The sequence below is a fragment of the Staurois parvus genome, unplaced genomic scaffold (genome assembly GCF_062004578.1).
Source record: "Staurois parvus isolate SC_StPar_1 unplaced genomic scaffold, SC_StPar_1.0 ptg001352l, whole genome shotgun sequence".
NCBI lineage: Eukaryota > Metazoa > Chordata > Amphibia > Anura > Ranidae > Staurois > Staurois parvus.
This window is the reverse complement of record NW_028319148.1, coordinates 461,528-476,086: the sequence shown is the minus strand read 5'-3', so window position 1 is coordinate 476,086 and position 14,559 is coordinate 461,528. Positions and strand designations below refer to the sequence as shown.

The 14,559-nt window shown below is 51.2% G+C and overlaps 16 non-coding genes across 16 annotated transcripts; 8 read left to right on the top strand and 8 right to left on the bottom strand.

Moving 5' to 3' along the window:
• Positions 1-1,739: 1,739 nt before the first annotated feature.
• On the bottom strand, positions 1,740-1,811 carry TRNAW-CCA (transfer RNA tryptophan (anticodon CCA)). Its single transcript has one exon. It is a non-coding gene; the product is annotated as a tRNA-Trp (tRNA).
• A 124-nt stretch (positions 1,812-1,935) lies between these two features.
• TRNAI-AAU (transfer RNA isoleucine (anticodon AAU)) lies at positions 1,936-2,009 on the top strand. Its single transcript has one exon. It is a non-coding gene; the product is annotated as a tRNA-Ile (tRNA).
• Positions 2,010-3,447: 1,438 nt separating this feature from the next.
• TRNAW-CCA (transfer RNA tryptophan (anticodon CCA)) lies at positions 3,448-3,519 on the bottom strand. Its single transcript has one exon. It is a non-coding gene; the product is annotated as a tRNA-Trp (tRNA).
• Positions 3,520-3,644: 125 nt separating this feature from the next.
• Positions 3,645-3,718, top strand: TRNAI-AAU (transfer RNA isoleucine (anticodon AAU)). Its single transcript has one exon. It is a non-coding gene; the product is annotated as a tRNA-Ile (tRNA).
• Positions 3,719-5,155: 1,437 nt separating this feature from the next.
• On the bottom strand, positions 5,156-5,227 carry TRNAW-CCA (transfer RNA tryptophan (anticodon CCA)). The gene has a single exon. It is a non-coding gene; the product is annotated as a tRNA-Trp (tRNA).
• Positions 5,228-5,351: 124 nt separating this feature from the next.
• Positions 5,352-5,425, top strand: TRNAI-AAU (transfer RNA isoleucine (anticodon AAU)). The gene has a single exon. It is a non-coding gene; the product is annotated as a tRNA-Ile (tRNA).
• Positions 5,426-6,863: 1,438 nt separating this feature from the next.
• On the bottom strand, positions 6,864-6,935 carry TRNAW-CCA (transfer RNA tryptophan (anticodon CCA)). The gene has a single exon. It is a non-coding gene; the product is annotated as a tRNA-Trp (tRNA).
• A 124-nt stretch (positions 6,936-7,059) lies between these two features.
• On the top strand, positions 7,060-7,133 carry TRNAI-AAU (transfer RNA isoleucine (anticodon AAU)). Its single transcript has one exon. It is a non-coding gene; the product is annotated as a tRNA-Ile (tRNA).
• Positions 7,134-8,571: 1,438 nt separating this feature from the next.
• On the bottom strand, positions 8,572-8,643 carry TRNAW-CCA (transfer RNA tryptophan (anticodon CCA)). Its single transcript has one exon. It is a non-coding gene; the product is annotated as a tRNA-Trp (tRNA).
• A 125-nt stretch (positions 8,644-8,768) lies between these two features.
• On the top strand, positions 8,769-8,842 carry TRNAI-AAU (transfer RNA isoleucine (anticodon AAU)). Its single transcript has one exon. It is a non-coding gene; the product is annotated as a tRNA-Ile (tRNA).
• A 1,438-nt stretch (positions 8,843-10,280) lies between these two features.
• Positions 10,281-10,353, bottom strand: TRNAW-CCA (transfer RNA tryptophan (anticodon CCA)). The gene has a single exon. It is a non-coding gene; the product is annotated as a tRNA-Trp (tRNA).
• Positions 10,354-10,478: 125 nt separating this feature from the next.
• Positions 10,479-10,552, top strand: TRNAI-AAU (transfer RNA isoleucine (anticodon AAU)). Its single transcript has one exon. It is a non-coding gene; the product is annotated as a tRNA-Ile (tRNA).
• Positions 10,553-11,990: 1,438 nt separating this feature from the next.
• TRNAW-CCA (transfer RNA tryptophan (anticodon CCA)) lies at positions 11,991-12,062 on the bottom strand. Its single transcript has one exon. It is a non-coding gene; the product is annotated as a tRNA-Trp (tRNA).
• A 124-nt stretch (positions 12,063-12,186) lies between these two features.
• TRNAI-AAU (transfer RNA isoleucine (anticodon AAU)) lies at positions 12,187-12,260 on the top strand. The gene has a single exon. It is a non-coding gene; the product is annotated as a tRNA-Ile (tRNA).
• Positions 12,261-13,697: 1,437 nt separating this feature from the next.
• On the bottom strand, positions 13,698-13,769 carry TRNAW-CCA (transfer RNA tryptophan (anticodon CCA)). Its single transcript has one exon. It is a non-coding gene; the product is annotated as a tRNA-Trp (tRNA).
• Positions 13,770-13,893: 124 nt separating this feature from the next.
• On the top strand, positions 13,894-13,967 carry TRNAI-AAU (transfer RNA isoleucine (anticodon AAU)). The gene has a single exon. It is a non-coding gene; the product is annotated as a tRNA-Ile (tRNA).
• The last annotated feature ends 592 nt before the right edge of the window (positions 13,968-14,559 follow it).

Here is a 14,559-nt window from a genome sequence, read left to right as displayed (position 1 = left end):
ATTTATTGGAAATATGTATTGATTTAATATTCAAAGAAGGAGAGCAGCATATTGTTTTTATGTTTTTGAATTATTTGCACATTTAAAGAGGATGTGCTGTATGTTTGTGATCCTGTAATAGCAGTGAATGGCTCGCAAGTGACATCTTTGTTTTTATTTGCACAAAGAATTACTTACAGTCCAGATGGCCCTATGCCAGCTTTCCCTGAACTTTCCTTGGCAAGCTTGGGCCAGTGAGCTCAGTTGGTTAGAGTGTGATACTAAGGACACTAATGTCACAGGTTCAATCCCTGTACAAGAAATTGTTCTTTTATTCCAGTACCATCAAACATAGCTGGATGTCCATGCCCACTGGTGCTTGGCCTGGATTTCTTCAACCTATTAAACACACAGCAATAAGGACAGTTTTGCTAACGATGCAAAGGAATTACGTCTGAGCCACAAGCTAAACTCAGGTCACTTCTTGACTAACAGGGTGTCCCCTAATGGGATCCCCAAAACAAACAGGCAGCACTTGAACCTTGTACATGTACTGTCAACACTCAAAATATTAACCCAGCAGCAGGCTCCCAAAGCACACAGAGAGCAGGAGAGAGAACCCTAAGCACCAGTCAAATGGCATATACAAAAGCCCACGGACAGCTAAGATTCATACTCAGGTCTGGCTACAAGGTAACATGTGCACCTAGGACTGTTAGCTTTATCCCGCCCAAAACTTTGGAATGCCTAAGGCTCCAAGATCCAGAACAATACCTATTTCAGGTTCTCAGATAACAAAAAGACAGTTTACTCCACATCAGCCGCCACAAGCCCTTGAGGCCCTCAGCATGCATATGTCAGCACCCTAGGGAAAACCTATCATCCGTCCATGGTTCTGCCAGCCAGTGCCTCGCATAGCCTTCCCCTGTGCTCAGACCTTTGGGAGGGAGCCTAGTTTTCCAGCACGTCACAGTCCATCCAGCATTCCCTTGGTAGCTCCCTGGCCTGTGTTCTACATAAAATAGAAAGCCTTGCAAAGCCAGAAAGTGCCTTGTGACCCTTTCATTGCTCCCTTCCTTCTGAGCCCTCCACCGTACTGGAGAATGGGAGGCGTTTGGCCAAAAGGTCATACCTCAAGGACTCTGGTGCCAATTTGTGGCCAGAGTCTCCCTTTCCACTATTGAATGGTTCCTCCCTGCAGGAGTTAGAGCCTGGATGGAGTATGCTTCTTGATGTTCTTCCCCATTCATTTCCTGGGACAAGGCTGCTCCCAGGCCCATATCGAAGGTGTTGGTCTCGAGGTGAAATTGTCGACTAAATTTGGGGGTGGGCAACACTGGTCGTTTACACTATACTAACTTAAGCTGTTGAAAAGCTCTCTGTGCCTTTTCATTGCATTTGAAGGTGGTGTACCTGGCCCCTTTGCTTAGAAGCATAAATGGAGCTGCAATTGCAGCAGAGTTCATCCCAAAGCTCCCATAGCGTGGTCCAGTTGTTAGGGTGGCTGTGTTTGTTTTTATTGGTAACCTTGTCGCGAGGCAGGTTGTAATTGCTTGATTGTTGCCTATGAGAGGCTTTGTGAGCCTGCGTCCAACGGTGTGACCCAGATCTCCAGCTTCCTCCAGGCCAGTGGGCAAGCTATAAGGGAATGTGCACGAGGGTGATCTGGAGGTGAGTGTCCCCTGGGTCGGCCGGCAGTAGCCCAAGACGTGTAAAGACCCTGTGAAAGTGGTCTAAGCAGACGGCCATGAAAATCAACATGACCCCGACGTGATTTGAACACGCAACCTTCTGATCTGGAGTCAGACACGCTACCGTTGCGCCACGAGGTCTCTGACATGCCTCGGGGACATTTTTGCCTGCTCTTGTGTCATTGCTTCTGTGGCTGCCCAAAGAATTCCTCACAGCCCAGATAGTCCTGTGCCAGCTTTAGCAGGCCCACCCTCAGCAAGCTTGGGCCGGTTAGCTCAGTTGGTTAGAGCGTGGTGCTAATAACGCCAAGGTCGCGGGTTCGATCCCCGTACGGGCCAGTCTGCTTTTCTTTCAATAGCATCCCACTAAGGTGGCTTTCCATGCCCATCCGCGCTTGGCCTTCTTTTCTACAACCTATTAAACACACAGCAATAATGACTCTTTTGCTAAGGACGCCAATGAATTACGTCTGAGCCACTGGCTAAACTCGGGTCACTCCTTGACTAACAGGGTCTCCCCGAATGGGATCCCCAAAACAAACAGGCAGCACTTCAAACTTGTCCGTCTACTGTCAGCGCTCAAACGTTTCACCCAGCAGCAGGCTCCCAAAGCACACAGAGAGCAGGAGAGAGAACCCTGAGCACCAGTCAACTGGCATAAACAAAAGCCCACGGACAGCTAAGATTCATACTCAGGTCTGGCTACAAGGTAACATGGGCACCTAGGACTGTTAGCTTTCTCCCACCCAAAACTTTGCAATGCCTCAAGGCTCCAAGATCCACAACAATACCTGTTTCAGGTTCTCAGATAACAAAAAGACAGTTTACTCCACATCAGCCGCCACAAGCCCTTGAGTCCCTCAGCATGCATATGTCAGCACACTAGGGAAAACCTATCATCCGTCCATGGTTCTGCCAGCCAGTGCCTCGCATATCCTTCCCCTGTGCTCAGACCTTTGGGAGGGAGCCTAGTTTTCCAGCACGTCACAGTCCATCCAGCATTCCCTTGCTAGCTCCCTGGCCCGTGTTCTACATAAAATGGAAAGCCTTGAAAAGCCAGAAAGCGCCTTGTGACCCTTTCATTGCTCCCTTCCTTCTGAGCCCTCCACCGTACTGGAGAATGGGAGGCGTTTGGCCAAAAGGTCATACCTCAAGGACTCTGGTGCCAATTTGTGGCCAGAGTCTCCCTTTCCACTATTGAATGGTTCCTCCCTGCAGGAGTTAGAGCCTGGATGGAGTATGCTTCTTGATGTTCTTCCCCATTCATTTCCTGGGACAAGGCTGCTCCCAGGCCCATATCGAAGGTGTTGGTCTCGAGGTGAAATTGTCGACTAAATTTGGGGGTGGGCAACACTGGTCGTTTACACTATACTAACTTAAGCTGTTGAAAAGCTCTCTGTGCCTTTTCATTGCATTTGAAGGTGGTGTACCTGGCCCCTTTGCTTAGAAGCATAAATGGAGCTGCAATTGCAGCAGAGTTCATCCCAAAGCTCCCATAGCGTGGTCCAGTTGTTAGGGTGGCTGTGTTTGTTTTTATTGGTAACCTTGTCACGAGGCAGGTTGTAATTGCTTGATTGTTGCCTATGAGAGGCTTTGTGAGCCTGCGTCCAACGGTGTGACCCAGATAGGAAGCTTCCTCCAGGCCTGTGGGCAAGCTATAAAGGAATGTGCACGAGGGTGATCTGGAGGTGAGTGTCCCCTGGGTCGGCCGGCAGTAGCCCAAGACGTGTAAAGACCCTGTGAAAGTAGGCTAAGCAAACGGCCATGAAAATCAACATGACCCCGACGTGATTTGAACACGCAACCTTCTGATCTGGAGTCAGACGCGCTACCGTTGCGCCACGAGGTCTCTGACATGCCTTTGGGGCATTTTTTGCCTGCTCTTGTGTCATTGCTTCTGTGGCTGCCCAAAGAATTCCTCACAGCCCAGATAGTCCTGTGCCAGCTTTAGCGGGCCCACCCTCAGCAAGCTTGGGCCGGTTAGCTCAGTTGGTTAGAGCGTGGTGCTAATAACGCCAAGGTCGCGGGTTCGATCACCGTACGGGCCAGTGTGCTTTTCTTTCAATAGCATCCCACTAAAGTGGCTTTCCATGCCCATCCGCGCTTGGCCTTCTTTTCTACAACCTATTAAACACACAGCAATAATGACTCTTTTGCTAAGGACGCCAATGAATTACGTCTGAGCCACTGGCTAAACTCGGGTCACTCCTTGACTAACAGGGTCTCCCCGAATGGGATCCCCAAAACAAACAGGCAGCACTTCAAACTTGTCCGTCTACTGTCAGCGCTCAAACGTTTCACCCAGCAGCAGGCTCCCAAAGCACACAGAGAGCAGGAGAGAGAACCCTGAGCACCAGTCAACTGGCATATACAAAAGCCCACGGACAGCTAAGATTCATACTCAGGTCTGGCTACAAGGTAACATGGGCACCTAGGACTGTTAGCTTTCTCCCACCCAAAACTTTGCAATGCCTCAAGGCTCCAAGATCCACAACAATACCTGTTTCAGGTTCTCAGATAACAAAAAGACAGTTTACTCCACATCAGCCGCCACAAGCCCTTGAGGCCCTCAGCATGCATATGTCAGCACCCTAGGGAAAACCTATCATCCGTCCATGGTTCTGCCAGCCAGTGCCTCGCATAGCCTTCCCCTGTGCTCAGACCTTTGGGAGGGAGCCTAGTTTTCCAGCACGTCACAGTCCATCCAGCATTCCCTTGCTAGCTCCCTGGCCCGTGTTCTACATAAAATGGAAAGCCTTGCAAAGCCAGAAAGCGCCTTGTGACCCTTTCATTGCTCCCTTCCTTCTGAGCCCTCCACCGTACTGGAGAATGGGAGGCTTTGGCCAAAAGGTCATACCTCAAGGACTCTGGTGCCAATTTGTGGCCAGAGTCTCCCTTTCCACTATTGAATGGTTCCTCCCTGCAGGAGTTAGAGCCTGGATGGAGTATGCTTCTTGATGTTCTTCCCCATTCATTTCCTGGGACAAGGCTGCTCCCAGGCCCATATCGAAGGTGTTGGTCTCGAGGTGAAATTGTCGACTAAATTTGGGGGTGGGCAACACTGGTCGTTTACACTATACTAACTTAAGCTGTTGAAAAGCTCTCTGTGCCTTTTCATTGCATTTGAAGGTGGTGTACCTGGCCCCTTTGCTTAGAAGCATAAATGGAGCTGCAATTGCAGCAGAGTTCATCCCAAAGCTCCCATAGCGTGGTCCAGTTGTTAGGGTGGCTGTGTTTGTTTTTATTGGTAACCTTGTCGCGAGGCAGGTTGTAATTGCTTGATTGTTGCCTATGAGAGGCTTTGTGAGCCTGCGTCCAACGGTGTGACCCAGATCTCCAGCTTCCTCCAGGCCAGTGGGCAAGCTATAAGGGAATGTGCACGAGGGTGATCTGGAGGTGAGTGTCCCCTGGGTCGGCCGGCAGTAGCCCAAGACGTGTAAAGACCCTGTGAAAGTGGTCTAAGCAGACGGCCATGAAAATCAACATGACCCCGACGTGATTTGAACACGCAACCTTCTGATCTGGAGTCAGACACGCTACCGTTGCGCCACGAGGTCTCTGACATGCCTCGGGGACATTTTTGCCTGCTCTTGTGTCATTGCTTCTGTGGCTGCCCAAAGAATTCCTCACAGCCCAGATAGTCCTGTGCCAGCTTTAGCAGGCCCACCCTCAGCAAGCTTGGGCCGGTTAGCTCAGTTGGTTAGAGCGTGGTGCTAATAACGCCAAGGTCGCGGGTTCGATCCCCGTACGGGCCAGTCTGCTTTTCTTTCAATAGCATCCCACTAAGGTGGCTTTCCATGCCCATCCGCGCTTGGCCTTCTTTTCTACAACCTATTAAACACACAGCAATAATGACTCTTTTGCTAAGGACGCCAATGAATTACGTCTGAGCCACTGGCTAAACTCGGGTCACTCCTTGACTAACAGGGTCTCCCCGAATGGGATCCCCAAAACAAACAGGCAGCACTTCAAACTTGTCCGTCTACTGTCAGCGCTCAAACGTTTCACCCAGCAGCAGGCTCCCAAAGCACACAGAGAGCAGGAGAGAGAACCCTGAGCACCAGTCAACTGGCATAAACAAAAGCCCACGGACAGCTAAGATTCATACTCAGGTCTGGCTACAAGGTAACATGGGCACCTAGGACTGTTAGCTTTCTCCCACCCAAAACTTTGCAATGCCTCAAGGCTCCAAGATCCACAACAATACCTGTTTCAGGTTCTCAGATAACAAAAAGACAGTTTACTCCACATCAGCCGCCACAAGCCCTTGAGTCCCTCAGCATGCATATGTCAGCACACTAGGGAAAACCTATCATCCGTCCATGGTTCTGCCAGCCAGTGCCTCGCATATCCTTCCCCTGTGCTCAGACCTTTGGGAGGGAGCCTAGTTTTCCAGCACGTCACAGTCCATCCAGCATTCCCTTGCTAGCTCCCTGGCCCGTGTTCTACATAAAATGGAAAGCCTTGAAAAGCCAGAAAGCGCCTTGTGACCCTTTCATTGCTCCCTTCCTTCTGAGCCCTCCACCGTACTGGAGAATGGGAGGCGTTTGGCCAAAAGGTCATACCTCAAGGACTCTGGTGCCAATTTGTGGCCAGAGTCTCCCTTTCCACTATTGAATGGTTCCTCCCTGCAGGAGTTAGAGCCTGGATGGAGTATGCTTCTTGATGTTCTTCCCCATTCATTTCCTGGGACAAGGCTGCTCCCAGGCCCATATCGAAGGTGTTGGTCTCGAGGTGAAATTGTCGACTAAATTTGGGGGTGGGCAACACTGGTCGTTTACACTATACTAACTTAAGCTGTTGAAAAGCTCTCTGTGCCTTTTCATTGCATTTGAAGGTGGTGTACCTGGCCCCTTTGCTTAGAAGCATAAATGGAGCTGCAATTGCAGCAGAGTTCATCCCAAAGCTCCCATAGCGTGGTCCAGTTGTTAGGGTGGCTGTGTTTGTTTTTATTGGTAACCTTGTCGCGAGGCAGGTTGTAATTGCTTGATTGTTGCCTATGAGAGGCTTTGTGAGCCTGCGTCCAACGGTGTGACCCAGATAGGAAGCTTCCTCCAGGCCAGTGGGCAAGCTATAAGGGAATGTGCGCGAGGGTGATCTGGAGGCGAGTGTCCCCTGGGTCGGCCGGCAGTAGCCCAAGACGTGTAAAGACCCTGTGAAAGTGGGCTAAGCAGACGGCCATGAAAATCAACATGACCCCGACGTGATTTGAACACGCAACCTTCTGATCTGGAGTCAGACGCGCTACCGTTGCGCCACGAGGTCTCTGACATGCCTCGGGGCCATTTTTGCCTGCTCTTGTGTCATTGCTTCTGTGGCTGCCCAAAGAATTCCTCACAGCCCAGATAGTCCTGTGCCAGCTTTAGCGGGCCCACCCTCAGCAAGCTTGGGCCGGTTAGCTCAGTTGGTTAGAGCGTGGTGCTAATAACGCCAAGGTCGCGGGTTCGATCCCCGTACGGGCCAGTCTGCTTTTCTTTCAATAGCATCCCACTAAGGTGGCTTTCCATGCCCATCCGCGCTTGGCCTTCTTTTCTACAACCTATTAAACACACAGCAATAATGACTCTTTTGCTAAGGACGCCAATGAATTACGTCTGAGCCACTGGCTAAACTCGGGTCACTCCTTGACTAACAGGGTCTCCCCGAATGGGATCCCCAAAACAAACAGGCAGCACTTCAAACTTGTCCGTCTACTGTCAGCGCTCAAACGTTTCACCCGGCAGCAGGCTCCCAAAGCACACAGAGAGCAGGAGAGAGAACCCTGAGCACCAGTCAACTGGCATATACAAAAGCCCACGGACAGCTAAGATTCATACTCAGGTCTGGCTACAAGGTAACATGGGCACTTAGGACTGTTAGCTTTCTCCCACCCAAAACTTTGCAATGCCTCAAGGCTCCAAGATCCACAACAATACCTGTTTCAGGTTCTCAGATAACAAAAAGACAGTTTACTCCACATCAGCCGCCACAAGCCCTTGAGGCCCTCAGCATGCATATGTCAGCACCCTAGGGAAAACCTATCATCCGTCCATGGTTCTGCCAGCCAGTGGCTCGCATAGCCTTCCCCTGTGCTCAGACCTTTGGGAGGGAGCCTAGTTTTCCAGCACGTCACAGTCCATCCAGCATTCCCTTGCTAGCTCCCTGGCCCGTGTTCTACATAAAATGGAAAGCCTTGCAAAGCCAGAAAGCGCCTTGTGACCCTTTCATTGCTCCCTTCCTTCTGAGCCCTCCACCGTACTGGAGAATGGGAGGCGTTTGGCCAAAAGGTCATACCTCAAGGACTCTGGTGCCAATTTGTGGCCAGAGTCTCCCTTTCCACTATTGAATGGTTCCTCCCTGCAGGAGTTAGAGCCTGGATGGAGTATGCTTCTTGATGTTCTTCCCCATTCATTTCCTGGGACAAGGCTGCTCCCAGGCCCATATCGAAGGTGTTGGTCTCGAGGTGAAATTGTCGACTAAATTTGGGGGTGGGCAACACTGGTCGTTTACACTATACTAACTTAAGCTGTTGAAAAGCTCTCTGTGCCTTTTCATTGCATTTGAAGGTGGTGTACCTGGCCCCTTTGCTTAGAAGCATAAATGGAGCTGCAATTGCAGCAGAGTTCATCCCAAAGCTCCCATAGCGTGGTCCAGTTGTTAGGGTGGCTGTGTTTGTTTTTATTGGTAACCTTGTCGCGAGGCAGGTTGTAATTGCTTGATTGTTGCCTATGAGAGGCTTTGTGAGCCTGCGTCCAACGGTGTGACCCAGATCTCCAGCTTCCTCCAGGCCAGTGGGCAAGCTATAAGGGAATGTGCGCGAGGGTGATCTGGAGGTGGGTGTCCCCTGGGTCGGCCGGCAGTAGCCCAAGACGTGTAAAGACCCTGTGAAAGTGGGCTAAGCAGACGGCCATGAAAATCAACATGACCCCGACGTGATTTGAACACGCAACCTTCTGATCTGGAGTCAGACGCGCTACCGTTGCGCCACGAGGTCTCTGACATGCCTCGGGGGCATTTTTTGCCTGCTCTTGTGTCATTGCTTCTGTGGCTGCCCAAAGAATTCCTCACAGCCCAGATAGTCCTGTGCCAGCTTTAGCGGGCCCACCCTCAGCAAGCTTGGGCCGGTTAGCTCAGTTGGTTAGAGCGTGGTGCTAATAACGCCAAGGTCGCGGGTTCGATCCCCGTATGGGCCAGTCTGCTTTTCTTTCAATAGCATCCCACTAAGGTGGCTTTCCATGCCCATCCGCGCTTGGCCTTCTTTTCTACAACCTATTAAACACACAGCAATAATGACTCTTTTGCTAAGGACGCCAATGAATTACATCTGAGCCACTGGCTAAACTCGGGTCACTCCTTGACTAACAGGGTCTCCCCGAATGGGATCCCCAAAACAAACAGGCAGCACTTCAAACTTGTCCGTCTACTGTCAGCGCTCAAACGTTTCACCCGGCAGCAGGCTCCCAAAGCACACAGAGAGCAGGAGAGAGAACCCTGAGCACCAGTCAACTGGCATATACAAAAGCCCACGGACAGCTAAGATTCATACTCAGGTCTGGCTACAAGGTAACGTGGGCACCTAGGACTGTTAGCTTTCTCCCACCCAAAACTTTGCAATGCCTCAAGGCTCCAAGATCCACAACAATACCTGTTTCAGGTTCTCAGATAACAAAAAGACAGTTTACTCCACATCAGCCGCCACAAGCCCTTGAGGCCCTCAGCATGCATATGTCAGCACCCTAGGGAAAACCTATCATCCGTCCATGGTTCTGCCAGCCAGTGCCTCGCATAGCCTTCCCCTGTGCTCAGGCCTTTGGGAGGGAGCCTAGTTTTCCAGCACGTCACAGTCCATCCAGCATTCCCTTGCTAGCTCCCTGGCCCGTGTTCTACATAAAATGGAAAGCCTTGCAAAGACAGAAAGCGCCTTGTGACCCTTTCATTGCTCCCTTCCTTCTGAGCCCTCCACCGTACTGGAGAATGGGAGGCGTTTGGCCAAAAGGTCATACCTCAAGGACTCTGGTGCCAATTTGTGGCCAGAGTCTCCCTTTCCACTATTGAATGGTTCCTCCCTGCAGGAGTTAGAGCCTGGATGGAGTATGCTTCTTGATGTTCTTCCCCATTCATTTCCTGGGACAAGGCTGCTCCCAGGCCCATATCGAAGGTGTTGGTCTCGAGGTGAAATTGTCGACTAAATTTGGGGGTGGGCAACACTGGTCGTTTACACTATACTAACTTAAGCTGTTGAAAAGCTCTCTGTGCCTTTTCATTGCATTTGAAGGTGGTGTACCTGGCCCCTTTGCTTAGAAGCATAAATGGAGCTGCAATTGCAGCAGAGTTCATCCCAAAGCTCCCATAGCGTGGTCCAGTTGTTAGGGTGGCTGTGTTTGTTTTTATTGGTAACCTTGTCGCGAGGCAGGTTGTAATTGCTTGATTGTTGCCTATGAGAGGCTTTGTGAGCCTGCGTCCAACGGTGTGACCCAGATCTCCAGCTTCCTCCAGGCCAGTGGGCAAGCTATAAGGGAATGTGCGCGAGGGTGATCTGGAGGTGGGTGTCCCCTGGGTCGGCCGGCAGTAGCCCAAGACGTGTAAAGACCCTGTGAAAGTGGGCTAAGCAGACGGCCATGAAAATCAACATGACCCCCGACGTGATTTGAACACGCAACCTTCTGATCTGGAGTCAGACGCGCTACCGTTGCGCCACGAGGTCTCTGACATGCCTCGGGGGCATTTTTTGCCTGCTCTTGTGTCATTGCTTCTGTGGCTGCCCAAAGAATTCCTCACAGCCCAGATAGTCCTGTGCCAGCTTTAGCGGGCCCATCCTCAGCAAGCTTGGGCCGGTTAGCTCAGTTGGTTAGAGCGTGGTGCTAATAACGCCAAGGTCGCGGGTTCGATCCCCGTACGGGCCAGTCTGCTTTTCTTTCAATAGCATCCCACTAAGGTGGCTTTCCATGCCCATCCGCGCTTGGCCTTCTTTTCTACAACCTATTAAACACACAGCAATAATGACTCTTTTGCTAAGGACGCCAATGAATTACGTCTGAGCCACTGGCTAAACTCGGGTCACTCCTTGACTAACAGGGTCTCCCCGAATGGGATCCCCAAAACAAACAGGCAGCACTTCAAACTTGTCCGTCTACTGTCAGCGCTCAAACGTTTCACCCGGCAGCAGGCTCCCAAAGCACACAGAGAGCAGGAGAGAGAACCCTGAGCACCAGTCAACTGGCATATACAAAAGCCCACGGACAGCTAAGATTCATACTCAGGTCTGGCTACAAGGTAACATGGGCACCTAGGACTGTTAGCTTTCTCCCACCCAAAACTTTGCAATGCCTCAAGGCTCCAAGATCCACAACAATACCTGTTTCAGGTTCTCAGATAACAAAAAGACAGTTTACTCCACATCAGCCGCCACAAGCCCTTGAGGCCCTCAGCATGCATATGTCAGCACCCTAGGGAAAACCTATCATCCGTCCATGGTTCTGCCAGCCAGTGCCTCGCATAGCCTTCCCCTGTGCTCAGGCCTTTGGGAGGGAGCCTAGTTTTCCAGCACGTCACAGTCCATCCAGCATTCCCTTGCTAGCTCCCTGGCCCGTGTTCTACATAAAATGGAAAGCCTTGCAAAGCCAGAAAGCGCCTTGTGACCCTTTCATTGCTCCCTTCCTTCTGAGCCCTCCACCGTACTGGAGAATGGGAGGCGTTTGGCCAAAAGGTCATACCTCAAGGACTCTGGTGCCAATTTGTGGCCAGAGTCTCCCTTTCCACTATTGAATGGTTCCTCCCTGCAGGAGTTAGAGCCTGGATGGAGTATGCTTCTTGATGTTCTTCCCCATTCATTTCCTGGGACAAGGCTGCTCCCAGGCCCATATCGAAGGTGTTGGTCTCGAGGTGAAATTGTCGACTAAATTTGGGGGTGGGCAACACTGGTCGTTTACACTATACTAACTTAAGCTGTTGAAAAGCTCTCTGTGCCTTTTCATTGCATTTGAAGGTGGTGTACCTGGCCCCTTTGCTTAGAAGCATAAATGGAGCTGCAATTGCAGCAGAGTTCATCCCAAAGCTCCCATAGCGTGGTCCAGTTGTTAGGGTGGCTGTGTTTGTTTTTATTGGTAACCTTGTCGCGAGGCAGGTTGTAATTGCTTGATTGTTGCCTATGAGAGGCTTTGTGAGCCTGCGTCCAACGGTGTGACCCAGATCTCCAGCTTCCTCCAGGCCAGTGGGCAAGCTATAAGGGAATGTGCGCGAGGGTGATCTGGAGGCGAGTGTCCCCTGGGTCGGCCGGCAGTAGCCCAAGACGTGTAAAGACCCTGTGAAAGTGGGCTAAGCAGACGGCCATGAAAATCAACATGACCCCGACGTGATTTGAACACGCAACCTTCTGATCTGGAGTCAGACGCGCTACCGTTGCGCCACGAGGTCTCTGACATGCCTCGGGGCCATTTTTGCCTGCTCTTGTGTCATTGCTTCTGTGGCTGCCCAAAGAATTCCTCACAGCCCAGATAGTCCTGTGCCAGCTTTAGCGGGCCCACCCTCAGCAAGCTTGGGCCGGTTAGCTCAGTTGGTTAGAGCGTGGTGCTAATAACGCCAAGGTCGCGGGTTCGATCCCCGTACGGGCCAGTCTGCTTTTCTTTCAATAGCATCCCACTAAGGTGGCTTTCCATGCCCATCCGCGCTTGGCCTTCCTTTCTACAACCTATTAAACACACAGCAATAATGACTCTTTTGCTAAGGACGCCAATGAATTACGTCTGAGCCACTGGCTAAACTCGGGTCACTCCTTGACTAACAGGGTCTCCCCGAATGGGATCCCCAAAACAAACAGGCAGCACTTCAAACTTGTCCGTCTACTGTCAGCGCTCAAACGTTTCACCCGGCAGCAGGCTCCCAAAGCACACAGAGAGCAGGAGAGAGAACCCTGAGCACCAGTCAACTGGCATATACAAAAGCCTTGGACAGCTAAGATTCATACTCAGGTCTGGCTACAAGGTAACATGGGCACCTAGGACTGTTAGCTTTCTCCCACCCAAAACTTTGCAATGCCTCAAGGCTCCAAGATCCACAACAATACCTGTTTCAGGTTCTCAGATAACAAAAAGACAGTTTACTCCACATCAGCCGCCACAAGCCCTTGAGGCCCTCAGCATGCATATGTCAGCACCCTAGGGAAAACCTATCATCCGTCCATGGTTCTGCCAGCCAGTGCCTCGCATAGCCTTCCCCTGTGCTCAGGCCTTTGGGAGGGAGCCCAGTTTTCCAGCACGTCACAGTCCATCCAGCATTCCCTTGCTAGCTCCCTGGCCCGTGTTCTACATAAAATGGAAAGCCTTGCAAAGCCAGAAAGCGCCTTGTGACCCTTTCATTGCTCCCTTCCTTCTGAGCCCTCCACCGTACTGGAGAATGGGAGGCGTTTGGCCAAAAGGTCATACCTCAAGGACTCTGGTGCCAATTTGTGGCCAGAGTCTCCCTTTCCACTATTGAATGGTTCCTCCCTACAGGAGTTAGAGCCTGGATGGAGTATGCTTCTTGATGTTCTTCCCCATTCATTTCCTGGGACAAGGCTGCTCCCAGGCCCATATCGAAGGTGTTGGTCTCGAGGTGAAATTGTCGACTAAATTTGGGGGTGGGCAACACTGGTCGTTTACACTATACTAACTTAAGCTGTTGAAAAGCTCTCTGTGCCTTTTCATTGCATTTGAAGGTGGTGTACCTGGCCCCTTTGCTTAGAAGCATAAATGGAGCTGCAATTGCAGCAGAGTTCATCCCAAAGCTCCCATAGCGTGGTCCAGTTGTTAGGGTGGCTGTGTTTGTTTTTATTGGTAACCTTGTCGCGAGGCAGGTTGTAATTGCTTGATTGTTGCCTATGAGAGGCTTTGTGAGCCTGCGTCCAACGGTGTGACCCAGATAGGAAGCTTCCTCCAGGCCAGTGGGCAAGCTATAAGGGAATGTGCGCGAGGGTGATCTGGAGGCGAGTGTCCCCTGGGTCGGCCGGCAGTAGCCCAAGACGTGTAAAGACCCTGTGAAAGTGGGCTAAGCAGACGGCCATGAAAATCAACATGACCCCGACGTGATTTGAACACGCAACCTTCTGATCTGGAGTCAGACGCGCTACCGTTGCGCCACGAGGTCTCTGACATGCCTCGGGGCCATTTTTGCCTGCTCTTGTGTCATTGCTTCTGTGGCTGCCCAAAGAATTCCTCACAGCCCAGATAGTCCTGTGCCAGCTTTAGCGGGCCCACCCTCAGCAAGCTTGGGCCGGTTAGCTCAGTTGGTTAGAGCGTGGTGCTAATAACGCCAAGGTCGCGGGTTCGATCCCCGTACGGGCCAGTCTGCTTTTCTTTCAATAGCATCCCACTAAGGTGGCTTTCCATGCCCATCCGCGCTTGGCCTTCTTTTCTACAACCTATTAAACACACAGCAATAATGACTCTTTTGCTAAGGACGCCAATGAATTACGTCTGAGCCACTGGCTAAACTCGGGTCACTCCTTGACTAACAGGGTCTCCCCGAATGGGATCCCCAAAACAAACAGGCAGCACTTCAAACTTGTCCGTCTACTGTCAGCGCTCAAACGTTTCACCCGGCAGCAGGCTCCCAAAGCACACAGAGAGCAGGAGAGAGAACCCTGAGCACCAGTCAACTGGCATATACAAAAGCCCACGGACAGCTAAGATTCATACTCAGGTCTGGCTACAAGGTAACATGGGCACTTAGGACTGTTAGCTTTCTCCCACCCAAAACTTTGCAATGCCTCAAGGCTCCAAGATCCACAACAATACCTGTTTCAGGTTCTCAGATAACAAAAAGACAGTTTACTCCACATCAGCCGCCACAAGCCCTTGAGGCCCTCACAATGCATATGTCAGCACCCTAGGGAAAACCTATCATCCGTCCATGGTTCTGCCAGCCAGTGCCTCGC